General features: G+C 33.4%; 1 long non-coding RNA gene across 1 annotated transcript; it reads left to right on the top strand.

Moving 5' to 3' along the window:
* Positions 1-231: 231 nt before the first annotated feature.
* Positions 232-14,658, top strand: LOC120326307 (uncharacterized). The gene is made up of 7 exons (XR_013480353.1): positions 232-354; positions 837-910; positions 1,425-1,532; positions 3,212-3,338; positions 4,551-4,680; positions 5,511-5,641; positions 14,010-14,658. It is a non-coding gene; the product is annotated as an uncharacterized LOC120326307 (long non-coding RNA).
* Positions 14,659-17,295: the final 2,637 nt, after the last annotated feature.

Below are 17,295 nucleotides of genomic sequence, written 5' to 3'. Positions count from 1 at the left end.
GTCTCCAAGGTTTGGTTTGGACGGAGAAATTAGTGTAAATTGGGCATTCAAACAATCACAAGTAATATTAAGCAAATACCAAATGTCATTTGCATTGTTTATGTTTTGTGATCACGTGTCAGAAAGCGTGATCCGCTCGTAGCGATCCAGGGTTGTTGGATCCTGGAATAACGGACTAATTAAAAACGTTTAATTACAAAGGACTAATTAGCGTTTTCGTCCACTCTTCGCGCGGAAAGCACAAGCGACAACGCCTCAGTAGCAAATCTACATGATGGAGTGCGGTCGATTTTGTGTGTGGTTGGTGCTGGAATATTACTCTTTATCAGTTTGTCTCTTTGGAATAATATTCAGGTGAGCTAAATATTAACAAGTGTTTGTAAAGCTGTTATATGGTTTCCGTAAAACTCTATATTTTTTATTGATTTGGTTAATGTTGTTGCTTACTATCTCAATTTTTGTACGTATTGCTTTTCATAAACTGATTTCTAAATCTTTTGGTTGAAATTACAATTTCCTATTATTTTCAATATGAACTAAAAATCTTAACATACCTGAGACTCATTCTAAATTGACGAGTTAGGGAAAGATACAAAGGTAATACAATAGCTCTGTGGTTTCATTCATCAGATATTCGATATTTTCTCAGGAGTCCTCGCATATTATATATATCCTAGAATTCAGTGATTCTCACACTTTTTAAGTCGCGCCCGATAGAAGTCCTATATATACTTTGCTTTTTTACGTTTATATACAAGTTATTGTGGATAGACGTATTCCCATTCCGGCATTAGAAAGTTCCGCAACAGTTTATTATTAATATCTTACCTTTTCAGATGCAGAACTGTTGTTGATGTTGAAATTGAAGATGCGAAGACACGATGTAACGAAACCGAAGAAAAATCTACAGGTAATATTTATACATTTTATTTGACTTTTAGACATCCATGGATTCCCGTAATCAATATGGTAATTCCACATACTTAACAGAAATAATAAGTCATATATTCCATAAACAGTTATAAAAGCGTCATTGGACAGTTTCTTGTCGTAATAACTGTACTCCGTTATATAATTCGAAAACTGCGAGTAGTATCTTATGAAATTAAATGGCTGCAGATATCTGTGACTGTAGAGGATTCTCATAAGAAGGTGAATTTTAACATAATTGTTAATAGTTTACTCGTCATTTACAACATGAGGTGCAACACAATGTACGTACAGACCATTCCAAATAAGTAATATTTCATAAATTTAGGGAAAATCTCTGAACTATTTGCAGGGATGTATCTACGCAAAAGTTTAAAAATGCGACCCCTTGATAGTCGGATCACAATTTCGAAGGGCCGTTGTTGAATTGAGATACTCGTACGTTATTATTTTGGTGAAAATACGACGATCATGTCACATACATTTATTTTCAGCTTTCTTAAACACTTGTTGAAGGTTGACAAGGCAGTATAACTACTTCATCAATAAGAGAAAGTCGTCTCAGTAAGGTAGAAGCCTATCGAGTCTGACCAGCAAAGCAAGTATGTAATCGAAATCTTTCAATTTTAATGGTATAACTAGGTTCAATCTAAGGATCGTTGGTTGGTTGAACAATTCCCCCGGTCAAAAACAAAACACTCCCACAAACCCTCAAAATAAGAAAATTATTAACTACTCGGTTAAGGTTCTGGTCGAGAATGAAGATTGCGTTGAAAATTCAAATTTTAAAATCGTTCCTAACTCTAACTAGTTACTGATTTGCTATTTTAAAACTTGGCGAAGGTGTTTTTATCAAGTCTCATATTCTGGGGTACTCCTGAAGTACACGTACCATGGCGGACACCGGAACGTAGTATGTGTACCAGGTTAGGGTTAGGCTATGATTTTATTGCAATTTTCCTTATTTTAGTTCTTTTAGGAGTTCTGGGACTAGCCATGTGACTCCCGTAGTATTTGTACCTAAAATTATGGCCTAACTCTAACCTGGTACACATATTATGGTGTCCGCCATCTTGGTACGCATACTTCACAAGCGCCCATTTTTGCATTATTGTCGAGTGCTTTTTACAAAATATTCCAATCTAATATGCTAAAATGCGCTGTTCGCCTTTTTACTACATGTTACACCTTGTTCAATTTTTATTTTCATCGTATATACCTCGCAAATAACAAAGATTATTTAATAAAATAGCGCAGAAAAGGTTGTTTGGTGAAGTCATGATAGGAGTCTTACGCTGGTCACAAAATATTATGTGTAAAAGGGAAAAACTGACTTTTATTTGTGACTATAGCTTGTACTCGGAAATTTCGAGGCGTGGACAGACAAATACTTCATAAATTTTTGAGCCCGAAGTTGAACAGGACCTGTGCGCGTTCAAAAACAAAAAACGGCCGGGAAATTTGATTGTTTGAATCAGGCTATAGCTCTAGTGTACCATCGTATGCCAATTGCTATTTGTATAGCCGGGATCTATCTTGGTATACACCTGTTTATTTATGGTATATCCGGTTGAATATAACTGCACTAAAAGATCACTCCAAGCAGGTAATTTTGGGGGAAATCTGCGACAAATTATCTTTTTTGTATATTTAGTATAAGCTTAAATTATAGCAGATAAATTGCATTTCGTCGTTCCCCTTTTCGCCAGTTTGCGCGCTTATATTTATTTAAGGCCAAATCTGTTAGAACCAGACTATTTTATTTCGTCGAATCGCACTTTGTCCCACATACCCGTAATTTTCGTCGAATTTTCGTCGAATTTTCGTCGAATCGCATTTTGTCCCACATACCCGTAATTTAGCGTTGAAAAGGTAGCAAAAATCATTCTAAACAACCCTTTAACTGAAGCAATAACCCGTGAATATGGCGTAATGAGCCCGACACTGTCTATAACGGTATTTTTTTAAACTTGGTTTGATTAAACCGAACCTGAAGGTCCTCCTCTGAAATAATTTTACGAAATCTTTCCTTTACTCAGCTTTTTACTTATGTAAAATTTACTATATTCCACTACAGATATCTAACTTCCACGTTTAGCTGCTTACCTTCATTTTGAATTCGTGATAAGGCAGGAATTATTTTTTGTAACAATTTAGGATTAAAACTTTTCACTCTTTTTGCACCGCAATCCTAAGTCGTCAATGGTAGGAGCTATAGCTGTAACACCCTAAATACGCCACTGATAATTTGAGAATAAACTAAAAATAAATTTATTTTCAGCTTTCCCCAACACTGATTGAAAGTTAGCAAGACAGTACATCATTTCATCAAAAGAATTGCTTCGTCATTTGCCTGGTATTCATAACTGATTGAGATAGACGCCTATCGAGTCTGGTCAGAAAAGCAAGTATGTAATCGAAATCTTTTTAATTCTTTCAATATAATTTGCATATTTAGGTTCAATCTAAGAATCTTTTGCACAACCCCTATAGATTGCGATGGAAATTAAAAAATTTCAATTTGTTTTTAACCCTAACTAGATAGTTACTAATTCAAAACTTCACCTTTGTGTTTTTATTGAGTGTCACATTTTTGCTTTAGTGTAGAAGTTTTTGTAAATAACAAAGGGTATTTAATATTATAAATTGGAAAAAGGAGTTGTTTTGTGAAATCATGACAGAAGTCTAACTCTTGTCACAAGATATTATGTGTGCTATATTACTGCTAACAAAAAACGTAAAAATTGACGTTGATTTATAACTATAGCTTTTGCTTAGAAATTAGCGAATAACGTAGCTGTAGAGTTTTCGGTACTCCCGAAGTATGTGTAGCAATATGGCGGACACCAGAACGTAGTATGTGTACCAGGTTAGGGTTAGGCCATAATATAGTTCCCTTATTTTATACCCTTATTTTAGTTCTATTACGTGCTCGGGGACTATCCGAGTGACTTCCGTAGTATTTGTAATTTTTTGGGAAATCTGCTTCAAATTTGATTCTTATATATTAAGTATATGCTTATCTTATAGCAGAAAAATTGCGTTTCTTTGTTCGTCTTTTCTATAATTTAAGCAACAGCGCGCGCCTATAAATTTTCTATGGAAAGTCTGTTAGAACCAGACCATTTTCATTTTGTAGAATCGCACTTTAGACTATTCTGCCCAACATACCCGTAATTTAGCGTTAAAATGTAGCAACAATCATTCTAAACAACCCTTACTGGAGCAATAACGAATGAATATGGCGTAATGAGCACGACACTGTCTACAACGGTGTTTAATAAACTGGGTTCGATTAAATCGAACCCCTGGGGTCGATCTGTTCCAGGTGTTCTATGAAGGTCCTCTGAAATAATTTCATGCCATGAAGTCTTTCCATTACCTGGTTTTTTACTTATGTAAAATTTTCTATATTCCACCACAGATATCCAAACTTCCACGTTTAGCTGTTTAATTTGGAATTATTGATTAGTCACAATAAGAGTTTCAATTATATCTAATTTAAAATTATTTATTTTATTAATTTACGATTTGAGGTTTTCACTCTTTTTGCGTCGCAATCCTAAGCTAAATACACCTCTGATAATTTTAGAATGAATTAAAAATACATTAATTTTCAGCCTTTAAGAGACTGCTTGAACGTTAGAAAGACAGTACATCGATTTCATCAAATGAATTTCGTCGTGGTCATTTGTCTGGTATTCATCACTGATCAAGATGAGAGCTTATCGAGTCTGGCCAGCAGAGCAAGTACGTAATCGAAATCTAGTCTTTCAATTTCATTTGCATATTTAGGATCAATTTAAGGATCTTTCAACACCTCCTCTCCCGGTAGAAACAAAACACCCCCGCTAACGTTCAGAATAATAAATTTGTAATTATTCTGTCAGGGTTTGGGTTAGAAATGCAGATTCCGCTGAAAATATAAATTTACACGAACTAGATAATTACTTATTTTTAAAACTTGGCGCAAGTATTTATCAAATATCACATTTTTGCATTGGTGTCAAGGGCTTTGTACAAAACATCCCGATCTAATACACTGAAACAGTGCTCTTGAACCTTTTACTACGTGGTACCTATTTTTCAATTTTTATGTTCTTTGTATGTACCTTGCAAACAACGAATAATCTAAAATAGAAAAAAAGTTGTTAAGCAAAGTCACGACAGAAGTGTTACTCTGGTAACAAGATATTATGTGTGCTAAATTAACAAACCACGTCAAAATTAACGTTAATTTGTGACTATAGATTGTGCTCAGAAAGAACGTAGTCGCAGACTTTTTCCGTATATCTCTCCGCAAATAATTATTTTATTCGCATATTATGGTTTCTACTCGTTCATGTAATTCATCACGCATAATTTGTGGCCGTGGATAGATAAACACCGTCCACGTTCATCTGTTTAATTTGAAAAATCGTGATATGGCACAAATATTTTATTGTAACAACTTACGATTAGAACTTTTCATTCTTTTTGCGCCGCAATCCAGAATTGCCAATGGTAGGAGCTATACCTGCCATACCCTCGATATACGTCACTGATAATTTGAGAATCAACTAAAACACATTTAATTTCAGTTTTCTAAGACACTGCTTGAAAGTTAGCAAGACAGTACATCAATTCATCAAAAGAAATGTCTCGTCATTTGTCTGGTATTCATCACTGAGCAAAATGAAAGCCTATCGAATCTGGCCAGTATGCAAAGCAAGTATGTAATCGAAATATTTTGATTTTTTTTCAAAGAGTTTTAGATCCAATCTAAGGATGTTTTGCGCAACCCCTATAGATAAATAATTAATTTTCAATTTGTTCGTAACCCTGACTAGATAGTTACTAATTTGTAACTTAGTGTCGAAGTTTTTGTACAAAATATCCCAATCTAATATACTAAAATATTGCTTTTAAACCTTTTACTACGTGTTACATATTTTTTAATTTTTTTTTCGTATGCAAATAACAAAAGTTATTTAATAATATAAGGTAGAAAAGGGTTGTTTAGTGAAGTTATGACAGAAGTCTTACTCTGGTCGCAAATATTATGTGTTCTAAATTACTGCTAACAAAAAACGTAAAAATTGACGTTGATTTATAACTATAGCTTTTGCTTAGAAATTAGCGAACAACGTAGCCACAGACTTTTCGGTACTCCCGAAGTATGTGTACCAAGATGGCGACACTGGAACGTAGTATGTGTACCAGATTAGGGTTAGACCATAATTTTGTTTCAATACTATTTTAGTTATATTACGAGTTCGGGTACTAGCCGAGTGTATTTCCGTAGTATTTGTACCAGAAATTATGGCCTAATTTGGGAGTACTGTCTTTTTTGTATATCTCTCCACCGATAATACTTTTTGTTTGATTTGGTATACACCTGGGTATATAGTATAACCAGAGCGCAGCCAGGATTTTTCCAACGGGGGATTACGATGAAATTGAAACAGTGAAGCAAAAGTGCAATTCACGACGACGTAAGGCGTTTAATAAACTGAAAGATATGCGTCCTTCACAGCGAAATTCCACAGTCACGTGTAGCCCGCCTCTCTTTGCCTGACGGTGTTTGGTAAATATTTCGCAAGTCCTATTTCAAACATCACCATTAATCCGTAGTCAGCGGGTACCCGCATTTAGAAATAAAACATTAGAAAATCGCGAAAACTAATTTTGGAGAGAACTTATAACTAGCGTCATAACGGTTTATACGTACAAAAACACGCTCGCATGTAGCGCCGATCAAATTCGTGAAAAGTGAAACTATTACCAGGAATTTATTGTCAATGAAGTTTATTTTTCTTTGCCATTCAATGATTATTTACATGCGCCGTGATTAGTGGCGGGCAAAATCGTATTTATTATTCAACTCATATTTTAAACGAACACCGAATAATGAGTGTTGTCATTTCAAACAACATTAGTTGGGATGTCGGCCGCCGAAACGATCGCCGTGACAATAAATTTTTTTTTTTTGGATTTCACTAGAAGACTGAAAACTCCGTAACAATGCGGCGTTTTTTATTTCATAATTTTGTCATAATCGAAGGCTGCAGTGAATTTTTTGTCACCGCGATCGTTTCGGCGGCCGACACTCCAATTAACGTTGTCAAACTATTTTATTCACTAGCAAATATTAATTCTCACGCAACGGCGGATATCGTAGTTTGGTTTTTATATTTCTGACAGAATTGTGAATTCGGTGAAGATGTTAAAGACAACTATTAAGGAGCTCACTAACAACACAAATTAATTTTATTCCGATTTTTATCTTCTGTGTAGGATTTGTATCACAGTTTGTAAATTACGGTCCCAATTTTGAGCGAACAATATTATCATTACTGACCGGGGATGCGATACAGTAGAAACGCTAGTTACGAAAGGCTCTGGATACGAAAAATCCAACTTACGAAAATTATTTCCATAAAAGTATTGCTTCGACTAAGGTACAGCCGGCATGAAAGGATTTCAATAAGCGCCGACTTGAAGTGATTTATAAGACGTCGAGGATTTTTTGATTGAAAATGTTTTAAAAATATTATCGTAAATTTCAATTTAGTCCAGATAGTCTGTGCGTTCTCGGCAATAAATCTAAAAGCAAATTGTGCCCTAATTAATTGTTTTCATCTTCAGTTTCGATAGTGACCGCACATAACGAAAAATTTTTTTATTCTTGCAATTTACAGTGTATAAAATATATCTTAGATATATATTATTTAGTATCCATCTCGCAGATTTTATCGTTATCCCCCACGTTGTTGATGGCAATATCGTTCAGTTTAAGTTGGCGGTATTAATTTGTAAGCAAAAGTAAAATCACAACAGCCGACATGAAATATTTAAATCAGCGCCGAGTCGAAAAATAAAACACGTTTTACGGTCTTAATTCTCCATCATTAGCGGATGAAAATTGGAATCGAATTCACTCATTCGATTATGACGATGGTAAACAAACTTACCGTTCGTAATTTTCATTCGTTATTTCTCTGTTCTTCCTTCTTTCCACATGTACCTTTCTATTTATTATGCGGGGTTTAACCATTACTATAATTTGTACAATATCATGTCCGAGTTTTGTGTGTGCTTGGAACGGATTCGGGTATTTACATGTAAAACGCGTCCCTACTTATAGAATTTTCTACGTACGATGGCGCTCTCGGAACGAATTAATTTCGTAGGTAGAGTTTATTCTGCATTAGTGAATATTAGCTGATAGTTGACATTTATATGCTTTCAATTTTATATCGTGTCCGTGTTATTTTCAAAATAATTTGTCTCCCCAATATCTGAGAAATTTACCCGTTACCCGTTAAATGTCACTGCACTAAAAGATCATTCCAAATAAGTAATATTTGTAATTTTTTGGGAATTCTGCGGTAATTTTTTTTTTATATATTGAGTATAATCTTATCTTATAGCAGAAAAAGAAAAATTACATATCTTCGTTCGGCTTTTGTTTAGTTCAAGCAACAATGCGCGCCTATAAATTTTCTATAGCAAAGTCTGTTAGAACCAGACCATTTTCATTTCGTAGAATCGCATCGTAGAGATGACTATTCTGCCCAACATACCCGTAATTTAGCGTTAAAATGTAGCAACAACCATTCTAAACAACCCTTTAACTTGAGCAATAACCAGTAAATATGGCGTAATAAGCATGACATTGTCTATAACGGTGTTTTTTAAACTGGGTTTGATTAAACCGAACCCCTGGGGTCGATCTGTTCCAGGTGTTCTATGAGGATCTTCTGAAATATTTTCATGCCATGAAGTCTTTCCATTATCTAGTTTTTTACTTATGTAAAATTTTCTATATTCCACCATTGATATCCAAACTTTCACGTTTAGCTGTCTAATTTGGAATTAGTGATTAGGCACAATACGAGTTTCAATTAATTCCAATGTGAAATTATTTATTGTAACAATTTAGGATTAGAACTTTTCACTCTTTTTGAGTCGCAATCCTAAGCTAAATACACCTCTGATAATTTTAGAATGAACTAAAAATACATTAATTTTCAGCCTGCTAAGAGACTGCTTGAACGTTAGAAAGACGGTACATCAATTTCATCAAAAAAGTTTCGTCGTGGTCATTTGTCTGATATTCATCACTGATCAAGATGAGAGCTTATCGAGTCTGGCCAGCAGAGCAAGTATGTAATCGAAGTTTTTTGATTCCTTCATTTTCCTTTGCATATTTAGGATCAATTTAGGGATCTTTGTTACACCCCTTTCTCCGGTAAAAACAAAACACCCCCGCTAACGTTCAGATAATAAATTAATAATTATCCTGTCAGGGTTTGAGTTAGAAATGCAGATTGCGCTGGAAATACAAATTTACAAATTGTTCCTATCCCAAACTAGATAATCACTTATTTGTTTTTTAAAACCTGGCGCATGTGGTTTTTATCAAATCTCACATTTTTGCATTAGTTTTGAGGGCTTTGTACGAAATATCCATTTCTAATACACTAAAATAGTGATATTTTCATTTTCTTCGTATGTACCTTGCAAATAACGAAGGTTTTTTAATATTATAAAGTATAAAGTTGTTTAGTGAAGTCATGATATAAGCCTTACTCTGGTCACAAAATATTATGTGTGCTAAACAACCAAACTACGTCAAAATTAAAGTTAATTTATAGCTAAATTATGGCTAAATGGCTAATTTATGGCTGAATTTATGGCTGAATTACCAAACTAGTCAAAATTAATGTTGCTTTATGGCTATCGATTGTACTCAGAAATAACGTAGCCGCAGACTTTTTCCGTATATCTCTCTGTAAATAATTATTTTTTTGCATTTTATGGTTTCTACTCGCTCATGTAATTCATCTCTCAAAATTTGTGGCCGTGGCCGATAAACACTTTAAGAAAAGTGAGTCCCGATTTCGGACGAGACCTGTACCCGTTCAAAAACACAAAACGGCCCGGGAAATTTATTTAAATCAGGCTGTAGTTCAGCGTATACCAATTGTTATTTGTATACCTGGCATCTGACTTAGTATACACTTAAGTATTATAGTATACTCGGTTAAACATCACTGTAATTAAAGGTTATTCCAAATAGGTAATTTATGTTATTATTGGGCAAAATCTGGGACAAATTATTTGTTTTGTATATTGAGTATAAACTTATCTCATAGCAGAGAGATTTCATTTCTTCGTTACCCCTTTCGCCAGTTTAAGCACCAATGCGCTCATAATTTACTGCGGCAAAGTCTATTAGAACCAGACCATTTCATTTCGTAGAATCGCGCCGTGTATTTAACTATTCTGCCCAACAAAACGTAATTTAACGGTAAAAGATGAAAACAACCATTCTGAACAACTCACTAACTGGACCAATATTCAGTAAATATGGTGTAATGAGTACGGCACTGTCAATAGCGGTGTTTGTTTTACCTTGAGTTCGATTGTACCCATAGCGTTCGTGGGAGTTGTATCCGGGGGTTCGAAGAAGGCCCTCCGGAATAATTTTACGAAATCTTTTATTTACCCATCTTTTTACACATGTGAAAATACTCCTGCAGATATGTTTAATTTGAAATTCGTGATATGGCGCACGTATTTTATTGTAACAATTTACAGACGTTTTCTGTATATCTCTCTGAAAATAATTATTTTCTTTGCAAATTATGGTTTGTACTCGCTCATGTAACTCATCTCTTAAAATTTGTGGCCGTGGATGGATAAATCGTTTGTAATTTTTGTGCGAAATATGTGACAAATTATTCTTTTTGTATATTGAGTATGAACTTATCTTGTAGCAGTAAGATTGCTTTCCTTCGTTCGTTTTCTCCTGTTTAAGCACCAATGCGCACATATCAATTTTTAATGGCAAAGTATGGAGGAACCAGACCATTTCAAATTTCGTATAATTGTCCCATCGATTTAACTATTCTGCCCAACAAAACCGTAATTTGGCGTTAAAAGATAGCAACAATCATTCGGAATTTGGCGTTAAAAGATAGCAACAATCATTCGGAACAACCCGTTACCTAGAGCAATATTCTCTGTTGTGTCCTATAGTCTGATGTGGAGATGTACCGATGTATCGGTATCGGCAGTATCGGTCGATTTTTTGACATTAGTATTGTATCGGTATCGGCTAAATGTATACCGATATTTCCGATATATTTAGCTTTTATATGGTCAAAAATGTTTTAAAATTAGGTGTATCTGAACTATGAGCCATGTACATCCCCACCCTCGCGAGTATAAACGGGATTCTGACTTATTTTTAGCTATTTCAGCAAAACTAGTTAATTCGGATATTTCGCTGCCAAAATTTTATATTGACATTTTTAATATTACATGCAATTAGAAAGAAATTTAAAAATTAGTTAATTTTGGAATATGTAAAATACAAAATACGACGTTGTGCTATGAGTTTTCTAATCGAATGCCGAGATCATTAGCGTCAGTTTACAATGCACTCAAACCAATTAACGCGTCCCGATCGCAAACATCAATTTCTTTTCATGTGATATATTTATTTTTTAATCTTAAATGATGTGTATTATGAATATGTACAAAGGAATTTTGTGACTAATGCACAAAGTGTTAAATTTGAGAAAAACACCACGTTTTGAGAAAAATCGGAGAAAAACGGAAATTTCCATGAAACTTGTGAGAATTGTGAGATTTGTTTGAATCATCTCTTAAAATCAGGGGTGTGCAACCTTTTTCGCAGGCGGGCCACATATATTTACCTGGGTAAAACCGCGGGCCGCATTTTAAATTAACTTAGGCTTTCTATTATTTGCAGGCACAAAATAGTGTCTTCTTGTTATTGATCTTGAGGCATTATTAGGGGTCCTTGCAAAAGTTATGACTTAAAACGCATAAATTTCTAGAAACTGTTTTTCAAATTTATTGTCACATCAAATTAAAAAAAAATTCAGTGAGAAATTTGCTGCTAGATTCTTTTCTCGGCTACTTTTATACAAATTATCTCTAATGGAAATGTTAGCAATTCGATATCCATTTTCCAAGTCTTCTTCTGGCGGTTTCGTGACGCCGAAGAACTATGTTGAGTCAAAAAGTATTTGAAGCTATGACTTTTTTCAAGTGTGGAAAGAGTTATCTAGTTTATAGATGTTTTCGATAAAAATCGCCTGGAAACATTTTCCCTTACCGAACAAGCATTTGTCCATAACAATTTGTTGCAACTTGCGTAAACGTTCAAATTGCCCTACTCTCAATGAGCCTTTTGAGTACTGAACTTGCTTCGCTCTTTAAAAGTCGTTGTTTTGGGTTTCATTTCTGTAAATCTGACTTCTCAGAATTCGCAGTCCGTTTGCCGGTCAGTCGACAATTCAGGGGTTCGAAGCATTTTGCGACTTTCGACTCGAGAAAGTATATAATAATAGTAAGAAAGTATATATTGACTTGTTGTCTGTTGATTCACCTATAAATTTGGATTACAAATGCATCAAATTAGTTTTAAATGCCCGACCCAGATTTGTTCAAGAGCCATTAAATGCGATCTTTTATTTATATCATTCAAATGCGTAAAAAATCTGATAACTAAAGTATAATTTTTTCATATTTAATTCCAAACTCTGTCGCAAGATAGTCATCATAGCCACCTCCAATAAAAATGCCCTTTGAGTTTGCGAGAAAAAAACATGAAGATGACATGACTATGAAACATAAGAAAGTTTATATGGTTAGTGGGAAAATTCTAGGAAACGTGTCATTATTCGAAAAATCGAGTCAAAAACAATTAGTTTTTACGACTTTTTGTCACAATGCTATTTATGTGTTTCGATTTTTATTACGCCGATATTCGATGACGCTAGGGTTGTACAAATTTAGTTTCAGAATGTTCGATGTATTTGTGAAACATGCAAGACCCGATAATGAGACCAATCAAAATTAAATTTTTGAATTTAATATTTTTATTCGTAAGTCATTTAACATTTAATCTGTGAGATCAAATCAAGTAACGTAAAGTTGATTAACATGTTTTAGTGTCAAATTTTATAATTTCACGCAGTAAAAAAAAGTGAGAAACAATAAGTTGAGACGATGTATAGGTTATACCTGTTTCACTTACATGCTTACGTTAGCTTAAAAATCAATATTAATATTTCAATATTCTGATGCCGGTACTCGAGTTTATTTTATTTGGTGTTGTCAGTTTGCGGGGGTAGAAATGTTGAAATCACTGATGTAATGAATTTGTTAAAATGGATATCTATACCGTTTTCATCAGCATAACAAATGCGAAATAAAAGCAAATTATTATTGGGTCATATTTACTAACCCATACGAATTCATAAAATTGCATTGAATGTTATGCTGTAAGTCGGGGGTCGGCAACCTACGGCCCGCGGGCCAGATACCACCCGCAGAGTAATATAATCCGACCCGCGACGTGTCACTGAATTATAGTAACATAAAAACTGTTTCGACGCTTATATTCTTTACGTTACAAAATTTATTGTAAGACACGTGTAAACTAAATCATAATATAACCCAGCAAGTACATAATTCACAATTCCTTGTTTAATGAGACTATAATTTAATTATAAATAGACAAATATCAACAAAACGCAAAAAGTTAATGCTAAGTGCAAAGAGTTTAATGGCGCAGAAAATATTCTCTTGGTTTTTTTTGAGATGCAATGCAATGATTAAATAAATCGATATTCTATTCGGGAGATGTATCACTGCTTGATTTTTATTATAAAAAGCATCTTCTTCTTATAAAACTCAAACAAGTCAAATGTAAATTTAAGTACTGCTTAAAATATAACTTCTGATCTGTGTGAAAAAGTTTTTAACTTTCTAAAACCATGTGCGGCGCGCCAATGACTTGCAACCTCTAATTTTGGTCTGCGAGCGACAAAAGGTTGCCTGCTTGTAAGTCCATTGTCTGAGCACGTTACACCATTTTCACTGCAAACCTTGGAAAAAATTGGAATTATATCACATGGGATCAATCAATACCCTATCTCGTGCCTACAATTAAAAAGATCTTCTCATACAACAAGATTTATTTCCTTAATTATATGAATGCAAAAAAGAAAATCGTATCATAGACATTGTGATTAATTGTATATTTTTTTCTACAGGTTTTCTCAATTAAAGAACTTGGAATCTGGAATCATAAAAAAATGGTAAAACTGAGTATTCAAATCTGAAAGAGAGTTTTATCAAACATGTCTGAGAACTACTTGCAAACAAATGCATTGAGCTGCACTTGAGACTATTTTAGCCTATACCAAATGGCATGAGACTATTTTAGCCTATATCCAATGGCATGAGACTATTTTAGACTATACCCAATGGCATGAGACTATTTTAGACTATACCAAATGGCATGAGACTATTTTAGCCTATATCCAATGCCATGAGACTATTCTGAACTATACCCAATTGCATGAGGCCATTTAAGACCAAACCCAACGGCATGAGACTATTTTATACTATACCCAATGCCATAAGACTATTTTATACTATACCCAATGTCATAAGACTATTTTATACTATACCCAATGTCATAAGACTATTTCAGACTATATCCAATGGCATGAGACTATTTTATACTATACCCAATGGCATAAGACTATTTCAGACTATATCCAATGGCATGAGACTATTTTAGACTATACCCAATGTCATAAGACTATTTTATACTATACCCAATGTCATAAGACTATTTCAGACTATATCCAATGGCATGAGACTTTTTTTATACTATACCCAATGGCATAAGACTATTTCAGACTATATCCAATGCCATGAGGCTATTTTAGACTATACCCAATGTCATAAGACTATTTTTTACTATACCCAATGTCATAAGACTATTTCAGACTATATCCAATGGCATGAGACTTTTTTTATACTATACCCAATGGCATAAGACTATTTCAGACTATATCCAATGCCATAAGACTATTTTATACTATACCCAATGTCATAAGACTATTTTATACTATACCCAATGACATGAGACCATTTAAGACCAAACCCAATGTCATAAGACTATTTTATACTATACCCAATGACATGAGACTATTTCAGACTATATCCAATGGCATGAGACTATTTTATACTATACCCAATGCCATAGGACTATTTTATACTATACCCAATGTCATAAGATTATTTTATACTATACCCAATGACATGAGACCATTTAAGACCAAACCCAATGTCATAAGACTATTTTATACTATACCCAATGACATGAGACTAGTTTAGACTATTCCCAATGGCATACGTACTTTAATCTTATATGCAAGAACAAATGAATTGACCAATCATGTAAATCTTGTGATTTTATTAAACGGAAGCAGATTCTTGATCGAACCATTGTTTAGAAACCACATCAATTTTTGTATTCCTCATTACGCTACAATACAATTTCTATATTCGATTCCATATTTATGAAAAATTAAAAATTTATAGTTCATGTCTTATGTAAAATTAAATAGTGGATATATTTATTATACCAAAACATCGTTTAAATTTGTATTTTAAATCTTCCATTTCATCACTACATTCCATTCTAAACATACATTCTTGTGATTACTTGAATAATTTGGCATGAAGGAGGCGGCGTCATTCAACATATTTGTCATATAACTTAATTATACAATTACTTTTCTTATTAATAAGAAATGAGCATTCAAAATATAATGCTATGATATCTCATTATTGTCTTATTTACTCATTTTGATAACATTTGTAATCAGTACGAACTAAATAAAGTCTATTCATGGTTGTCAATGCTACCTAACACACAAATCTAATCTATTACCGGTACTTTATCAACACTGTTTGTTCTTTGTTTGGAATCGTCTTCGGAAAACAAACCAGGCCGGCATGGTTTGTCTCTTCTGTCGATGAATCTCCATCAAAAAACAAAACAAAACAAAAAACAAATATACTACACTCACATACACAGGGGTTGGGAGGGGGGATGGGGTTCTGGTGATTGGTGGGCCCATGAAGGGAGGGAATACACAGCATGGCAATCATAGTAGCAATATTTGTTCGGCCAATACTAAAATATAAATGACCATAGAATCTGGCAATTGGTGGTCAAAATTATCTGTTTTTATTTTAATATTTATGACAGTAAACATGGCAATACAGTTGAATGTCAGTACCTTCTTTTCAAATCAGAACTTAAATGACAATCAAAGCATTTCACGAATCCGAGTATGTAGAGTGTTTGACAAGCCTCTTTTTGGTGGCGTCATTCTTACTAACCATAATTTCTTATAGTTCAAGAAAATAGGACAAATTCAGATTTACCAAAACTACTCTTTGTTTTTCCCATATCCAATATTTATTTTGATTTTCAATAAATATATCAACAATGTTTTAATTTTTGTTGATTAATGTTTATCACTTATGGTATTTTGTTAGGAATATTGGGATTTCTCTGAGAATAGTGCTATTTATATCTGATAATAGTTTTTGTGTGTTACCAACCTGTTAGCTAAAAATTGACTGAGATATTTATATTCAATTAACACTAAAGAATCATGCAATTTTGTAATGGCTTCATAACAACCAAGACCGTAAATAGTTTTATCATTATGGACATTTTAATTTAAAAACAGTTATTTTTTCTATTCATTTTTTGTAGAATATGCTAATTTTTAAAGTACAATCATACTAATACTGTTTTATGTATACTTTTGATATTGCGTATTTGAAAGTGAATCCCTTTTCTGTAATAGCCTCTATATATTGCTATCATTTGTCATATTTATTATTTTCTATTCTATTTTTCTTGAGATATTTTCAACAGGAAACAAGTATCAAGAGAGCAACAAAAGAACAAAAAGTTACAGGGCATGCCATGGCATTTTTGTTTCTTTGTTTTTAAACATTTTTTTCATTCATTTTTTATTTTTGAGAGATTTACCCATTAGGACATTTCCATCATTAGGGATGAGAATGATTTCACCAGGCCTAGTTATTATTATTGTATCCCAGTTTTTCAGGTGCACAATTATAAAGATTACGAAATGAAAAACAGAAGGAACCAAGAACAAATATACCAAGTACATTTTTTCATAGATTTGATTAGGCTTAGTTTTATTAATGTTATAGCTTTACAGTTATAGGACTATGAAGATGAAAAAATAAAGAACAGAAGGAAGACAAAACCAAGGACAAATATACAAAGTAAATTTTTCATATAGATTTTATTAGGCTTAGTTTTATTAATGTTATCTTAGCTTTTCCGATATACGACTATGAAGTTGAAAAACAGAAGGAAGACCAATGACAAAAATACCAAGTAAAATTAGACTTAGTATTATTAATGTTATAGTTTTTCAGTTATAGGACTATGAAGATGAAGAAATGAAGAACAGAAAGAAGAACCAAGGACAA

Source organism: Styela clava, chromosome 14 (assembly GCF_964204865.1).
Source record: "Styela clava chromosome 14, kaStyClav1.hap1.2, whole genome shotgun sequence".
In the NCBI taxonomy this organism is placed as follows: Eukaryota; Metazoa; Chordata; class Ascidiacea; order Stolidobranchia; family Styelidae; genus Styela; species Styela clava.
Note: the sequence above shows the minus strand (reverse complement) of the source record. Positions and strands in the feature narration are given on the sequence as shown.